The sequence below is a fragment of the Alnus glutinosa genome, chromosome 13 (genome assembly GCF_958979055.1).
Source record: "Alnus glutinosa chromosome 13, dhAlnGlut1.1, whole genome shotgun sequence".
Lineage (NCBI taxonomy): Eukaryota > Viridiplantae > Streptophyta > Magnoliopsida > Fagales > Betulaceae > Alnus > Alnus glutinosa.
The window spans coordinates 9,892,503-9,899,766 of NC_084898.1; positions in this window are offsets into that span (position 1 = coordinate 9,892,503).

Genomic DNA, 7,264 nt, shown 5'->3' on the forward strand with positions numbered 1-7,264 from the left:
TCATTATGACAAGTTGCAAGTGTTACAAGCTTCAAGAAGGCTATTTCAGTGTTCAAGGAAGATTCTGTACAGATTCCAACTCAGAGAAGTCGGATCCCAAGCTTCCGTTCGGATGACTAAGTATAATGTCCAGATGCTCATCAATCAGCAACATCCGTCCGGACGACGAGAACTTTTTGTCCGGACGCCCATTAGTGTCTAGAAACTTCGAACTGTTCAAGATTGCATCTGTCCGAACGTAATGGCAAATTGTCCGGCCGCTATTCAGAGTTCGAGAAGAATCTAGTGTTCAAGTGTATCCGTCTGGACGACATGACAATACCGTCCGGACGCCATTCCATTTTCGGACAATGTGGTATTCCCGTCCGGACGCTATCCTTGATAAGGTAAGTCGTGTAGAAGAAGTTCAACCGTCCGGAAGTCAGACTCCATGGTCTGGAGGCTCAGACCTTATTATGGAAATTTCATGCAGCAGAAGTGTAACCGTCCGGACGCTAGGCAACACCGTCCGGACACCCTCCGGTATTTTGATCATAACTTTTTACTCAAATATTGGATTGGGACGAAATCAGCATCATTGGAAAGCTAACAAAAAATGATGCAATTTGATGGTCCAGACAGCCAATAGAAACGTCTGGACAGCTCGTCAAAATTTGAGAATTTTTAGAATTGCTTTTCAAACACGGAAACAATTGCCCATCTGGACGCCCAAGGCTGTCGTCCGGACGTGCGTGCCAGAGACTCCGATTCTAACTAGAATTAGGTCTTTTGAAGCCTATAAATAAGAGGCTCTAGGCATGCATTATATATAGAATTCGGTGGTGAATTCCTTATAACTTAGAGAGGGTGTTTAGGGAGATATTGAAGATCTACTAGCTCTTTAGCTTTTGCCAGTGTGTGATTTGATTAGCTGTGAAGTCTATCTTAGGGGTTGGCCGTAAGGTAAAGGATTCCATTGAAGGCCCCTTCAGATAGGAGACCTGGTTGGGAGGCATTCGTGATGGGTTACACGTTAGAGTTCAAGGTACGACCACTGCATCAGAGGTATGTGAGTGCTACTGCTTTGTAACTAGCTTTGTCTTTTGAATAGTGGATATCCTAGGTTTGGCTGCCCCGGAGTGGTTTTTCTCTTATGCTCCGTTTGTTTCGACGTAAAATGGTTTCAGGGAAGTCATTTTTCTGGAAAATATTTTTCGCCGAAAGCATTTTTCGGTGTTTGGCGCGTACAGAAAATCACAAATATTTTTCATATTTTCATTCAATCATTTTAACCTATAAAAATTAATTTTTATTCAAAACATATAAATATTAATATAAGATAATATAAAAATCATCGATGACGAGATTCGGTCACTGACCGACAAGATTCTGACCATTTTTACCTGATTCCGGCTAATACAGCCAGAATTCGAGATAAAGGCCAGAATTCGGACAGTTTCGTTGGAATCTGGGATAGCCGGATTCCGGCGAAAGTGGTCAGATTTCGGCGAAAATGGCCGGATCTGGCCAGATCCGTCCGGCCAGCCGGCCGTTCTGGCCAGAATCCGGCCAGAGCCGATCGGGAATCAGCCTCTCTGGCCAAGGCCGGTCGGGATCTGGCCTCTCTGGCTAGATCCGGCCAGTCGGCCAGAATCTGGCTCTCTGGCCAGATCCGGCCAAATGGCCGGAATACGGCCTGTCTGGCCAGATCTGGCCAGATGGCCGGAATACGGCCTTTCTGGCCAGGTTCCGGCTAGATGGCCGGATTCCGGCCAGATTGGTCGCCAGAATCTGGACTGACTGGATTCCGGCGACATTAACCGGATGTTGTCGGATTCCGATATCGGCAATATTTCGATGGTGGTCGGCAGCTTGAATGTAATACCCTAGATTTTAAGACAGGATGCCTTAAATAGAATTTAAGACCTGAGTTGATCAATCGCTCGATCGACCACTTCTGCCGATCGATCGACTTATTTCTCTATCATCGCTCGATCGACAATATTTATCGCTCGATCGACTTGTCAATTGATAATCGCTTGATCGACTTTAAAATCGCTCATTCGACATTATTCTGATAATTGTATCTTTATGTGCCATTTGTTCCAAAACCTAAATATTTGGTAAATTAATTGGAATAATAACATTCCTAATATTATTATATTTTGTAATAATATTATTGACATATAATATTATTTTAGCCTAATATTATTTAGTATAATAATATTATTAGTTTAATGATGTTATTCAAAAATTAACATTATTTATGAAATGAACTGGACACAAAACGGATTTAAAATTACACCCTAGTGAGTCATTAATGAAAAAGATTTTATATAAAGATACTCATGATTATTAATTATTAGTTTTTATTAAAAAGTAACTCTAGTCAATTTAACTAGATAAAAGTTAACCATAGGTTAACTAGATATTTTTAAGGTTAACTAAAGTTAGTCTAACTAAGGTAAATTTAACCATGAGTTAAATCCGATATTTTACTTTTAACTCGTGTTAATTTAACTGAAGTAAAAATTAACCATAGTCTATTACTTCTATAAATTAAACCCCTCCTTCAAGCAAATTTCATACCCTTTTCAAACTTCTCTTCTTTCTCCATTCTCTCTTCTTTCTTTTACTCTTTCTTTTCCCTCTTCCATCCGAGTTTCAGATAATGAGACGATCGTGGGAGGAAGGGAGATAGAGTGAGAGAAATAAAGAAAGAACAAAGAAGAAAATTCTCTTCCTTTTCTCTTCTCTTTTAATTTCTTCTTCTTTCCTCTTCTATCTGAAACAGAGAGAGACATAGACGGTGAGAGTGAGAGAGGCAATCTGAGAGAGGAGAGACCCGGTCCCCTTTTCTTTCCCCTATCTCCTTTCTTCTTCCTTCTCCTTTTCGGTCTTCTTTTCTGTTTCTCACCGAGAGAGAGACCGAGAGGCCAGAGAGAGAGAGGCCGACTGAGGCAAAGAGATCAGAGAAGAGAGGGAGAGATCGTGAGAGAGAGGATAAGAGATCGAGAGATTGAGAGAGCGTTAGAGGGAGGAGCCGAGAGTGAAACCCAGAGAAGAAGCTGGGAGAGGCCGACCCTCGGTGGGCTTTCGGTGATTGTTGCCGGTGGAGCAGAGGGCCGATCGGAGGCCGATCCTCCGGTGGGTGGGACTGGGCGTCGGCGATGGGCCAGAGGCGCGATTCTGGCCGGTCCCAGTGGCGATTTCCGGCGACTTGAGTCTGTTTTCCTGTAGAACAGGGGACACGAAATCCGACGACTTCCGGTAGCTTTTCCGATGACTTCCATAGGCGAATTCCGGTGGTCCTAGCTCACTGATTTTCGGTGGGTTTCTTTGTAATTAAATGAAAATTCTCTAGTTGAATCTTGTAGTTTAGTTTTGATTTAATCAATCTATTATGTTTGATTTTCCTGTTGGTGGTTCTTGATCGGTTATTGATGATTCCTCTTCTCTGTTTTGGGTGTTAACGGTTTTGGTTGATTTTCAAAATGCCCAGCAAGGATCCCTTAGTGTGGATTCAATTGATTGATTGTGTGTGTGTGTTTTGGAAAGGTTGGCCGTGTGATGTGGTGTTTTTGGTTGTTAATCTTTGGGTATTTCGGTAGTGATGGATTTAGGAATTGATTTTGGGTATTTACGGGTTTGTGGTTGGATGTTGACTGAGTTGTAGCTTTGAAGTTGGCCGGATGGGATATTTTATGGAGCATTGAGATTGAATTTCTGTTTTGAACTGATTGGGGCTGTGCATTTGTAATTTTGGGTCTTGACCGGTTTGTTACAATGGTGTTGTGAATATTGGGTGATTTGGTTGAGTCTAGAATTGGGTATTTTGGTAATTGTCTTATTAAAGTATATTATGTTTATAATTCTAACCGATATTGGGTGTTTAAATAATATGCGGATGATGCGGATGAGGAAGGCGCGGTGAAATCTCGGCCGGTGCTTCCGATGGGGAGTTTGTATGAGGGGGCTTTGTTTGTGTTGTTTGAGATGGTGGTGTATAAATTGGGCGAGGTTTTGGGTGAGAGCCCTGAAGCTGTCCGATCACGCCACACTAATCTGGAATGAGATTGGGTTTGTTTCCTTTTCTACCACTGCTACTGGGTACTGAATAAGAATAAATAATTGTTTAGAGGAATAGTAGACTTTTGTATATGAATAAAGGTGGATTTAACTCTCTGTTGTTGACTTGAACTCAAGTACCTTTCTCTTTTGTTTATTTACTTCCTTTTCTAAATGTTTTATGACCACAGGAATATCTGTCCTTGGCCTTATCCAAGTTGATATTGTTAATTTGTTTTTTTTTTTGGTTTGAACTTCATCTAAATCACTCAAACTTGAGCATTTTCTAAGAATTGGATCTCAGATCCACACAAGTTTTAAACCACATCATAGTTTTCTTTTTCTTTTTTTTTTTTTTTTTTTTTTTTTTTTTTTTTTAAATAAAAATAAATTTAAATGCATACTTAATTTCCTTAGCTTTAAGCCTTGTTTGTTTAGATGGAAAATGTTTTTTCTTTTTTTAAGTGTTTGATATGAGTCATATGACCAAAAATATTGGTCAAATTGAGAATATTTTCTTATTTAAGCAAAGTAAAATGGTTTTTCTTTTTTATTGGGAATTAACGTCAAGACAAACATATTACGTTAAGTAGCTTTCCAACTAAAAAGATTAGGTACGAAGGTAAGCCTATAATTAATATTTACAAGTAACGATGTTAACACTTTGTGTACAAATATATATTTATTGCAGAGAATAAGCTATTATGAGAACTGCACCAAAAGGCTGTAAGTATCTCTATACTTACTGAGGACGAAGCTGGTTGACTTTCCTATAATATTATGTTTACTGTTTTATTTACTTGTTTGCGCATGTGATTTTGCATATTTTATTATTTTAATAACCTGTCTAATAACAAGCTGTTGGATCAAGATCCACGGTGGGTATGCGAGGCTTCACATGAGTTCCAAGGTTCTCAGTGAATGAGGAGATACCTGAAAAGATTAATAAATACAAAAACTGGTGTACCAAGGTCACCAGGGAAACCAAGGTTTCCAGGAGCCAAGGCTCCCAAAGATTATAATTAAAAGTTAAGTGAGGAAACCAAGGTTTCAAATAACACGCTAACCGTGCCAAGGCCAAAAGAGTAGTGGAAAAAGGGAAACACCTAAAACTCTACATTTAAAACTATCACATTATTGCTTTATGGTTATGTTTATATTCAATATATGACTATGATTAGCTACCATGGTTCATATATTGCGCATAGATGTGATTATAAAGTTATTGCATTATGTTTCATATATTAAATAAACCAGCACTCATATTATTATTGGAAACAGTGGACTCATTTAGTGTTTTGTGTTTTGTTTCTATATATATATGTATACTGGTGCAGGTCTATAGACAAGGAATAAAGCTCAAGAGGTTTTAAAGCTAAGGACGCATAGTTTGCATTTGTTTATAAGTTTTCTATGTTTATAATGTTTTATGTTGACAAGATTGCTAATAATTTCCATGTATTTTCTTGTGTCACTGTTGACACATGTTTACATGTATTTGTCTAACATTTTCTTTATGATAATCTAGAAGTATTTCAGTTAGAAGCTCTGTCATGTTATTTATTCCAAACCAGTTGGATACCTTTTTATTCCGTTGCCAAATCTTAACTTTGAAGAGGTTGTAGTAATGTCATGTGGAAATTCGAAAATTTTCACTTATGCCTTTTTGCAAAAGGCAGGGCTACATTGAATGTGAAGGTCGACTGTGTCGTTTAAAATAGATCGACCGCGTCTGGCGTCTTCGGAAAACGATTTTCGCTTTTAAAAAGCGTAAATTATTTTCCGTAATTTACTAAGCATTTTTGGTCAAACAGAAATCATTTTCCGGTTGACTATTATTTTCGCCCCCACCAAACACCGGAAAATGCCGAAATCATTTTCCAGAAATCATTTTACGCCGAAACAAACGGAGCATTAATTGAGTTTCCACTTCGTCAACAAAATATTTGTCTCCTTTAATTTCCGCATTTAATATTTTGTTGCACACTGTTTACACACACTTGTTAAATTAGAAGTCTTTTTATTTTTTCAATCCGGACGGTTGCAATTCTTCTCCACATCTTGCCTTATTAAGGATTGCGTTTGGATGGTGTTGCCCTGTCGTCCGGACGGATGCAGTTGTCTTCCTATATTTGTGTCAGTGAAGGAAATTTGATTACTTGTCAAACTCTGATGAGAGTCCGGATGTGTTGCCATGACTTCCGGACAGATGCAACCTTGAACTGTTCGAATCTTCTAGACACTGATGAGCTTCCGGATGGAAGCTTGGGATCCGATTTCTCTGACTTGGAATCTGCACAAACTCTTCTTTTGAGCATCTTTAACCACTTTTCTGAAATGAAGACTCTGAAATAAATGACATCCCTGATTATGTAGCAACATTACATAATAGTGATTTTGTTAGACATAATGCAGCCAATCAACAACTAACAAACTCCTCCTTTGGCCATTCTGGGACCAAAATCACTTGACCGGCTTAAAAATACATTCTCGGTCCAAAACAAAAAATACTCCACCTTTTTGTCTCAAAAGGACAAAGGGTAAAAAAGAGTATTGAAAAAGCAGCTAAAAATTACTCCTCCTTAATGTCTTAGCAAGACAAGGGTAAATAGAGTAAATAAAAACTAGAGTTATAAAATTTTACAATTATCCAAAACAGGAAAATAAAATTGTCTCAAAATAAATCAACAATACACCAAAAATAAATCAATCCTTGTCATCAAGGGACGGATGATGATGCTTGAGACACTCCTGGATGTCAATCTGGCAATGCTCCATTAGGAGGTTGATAGAGCAAACCTCCCGTTGCATAGAACTCATACCCCCCCTGAATAGACTTCAAGGCAGCCAGAATTTGAGCAAATCCTGCATCATATTGTGGAGGCAGAGGAGCATTCTGAGAAGAGGAAGCTCCAATCGGTATCTCAAACTAAACAGGAGGAGGCTGAGGAGCTTCATCTTGACATTCATGCTTTAGCTGGGCATTTGACTTCATGAGAGTCTGATTCCCAAGGGGGTCCTGTATTCTCATCTTGGGCTCTACAGAGACGTCTAGCTCAGACTGAAGAATGATCTTCATGACCAAGCACGAAAAGGGGATCCCTATAGAGTGATCACCTCTCATCTCTCATCTCCAGCATACGGTTAAGGATGTGTTTGCATAAGCAAAAAGGCATCCTCATCACTATAGCATACATAAATTGAGCCCTCTTCAAGA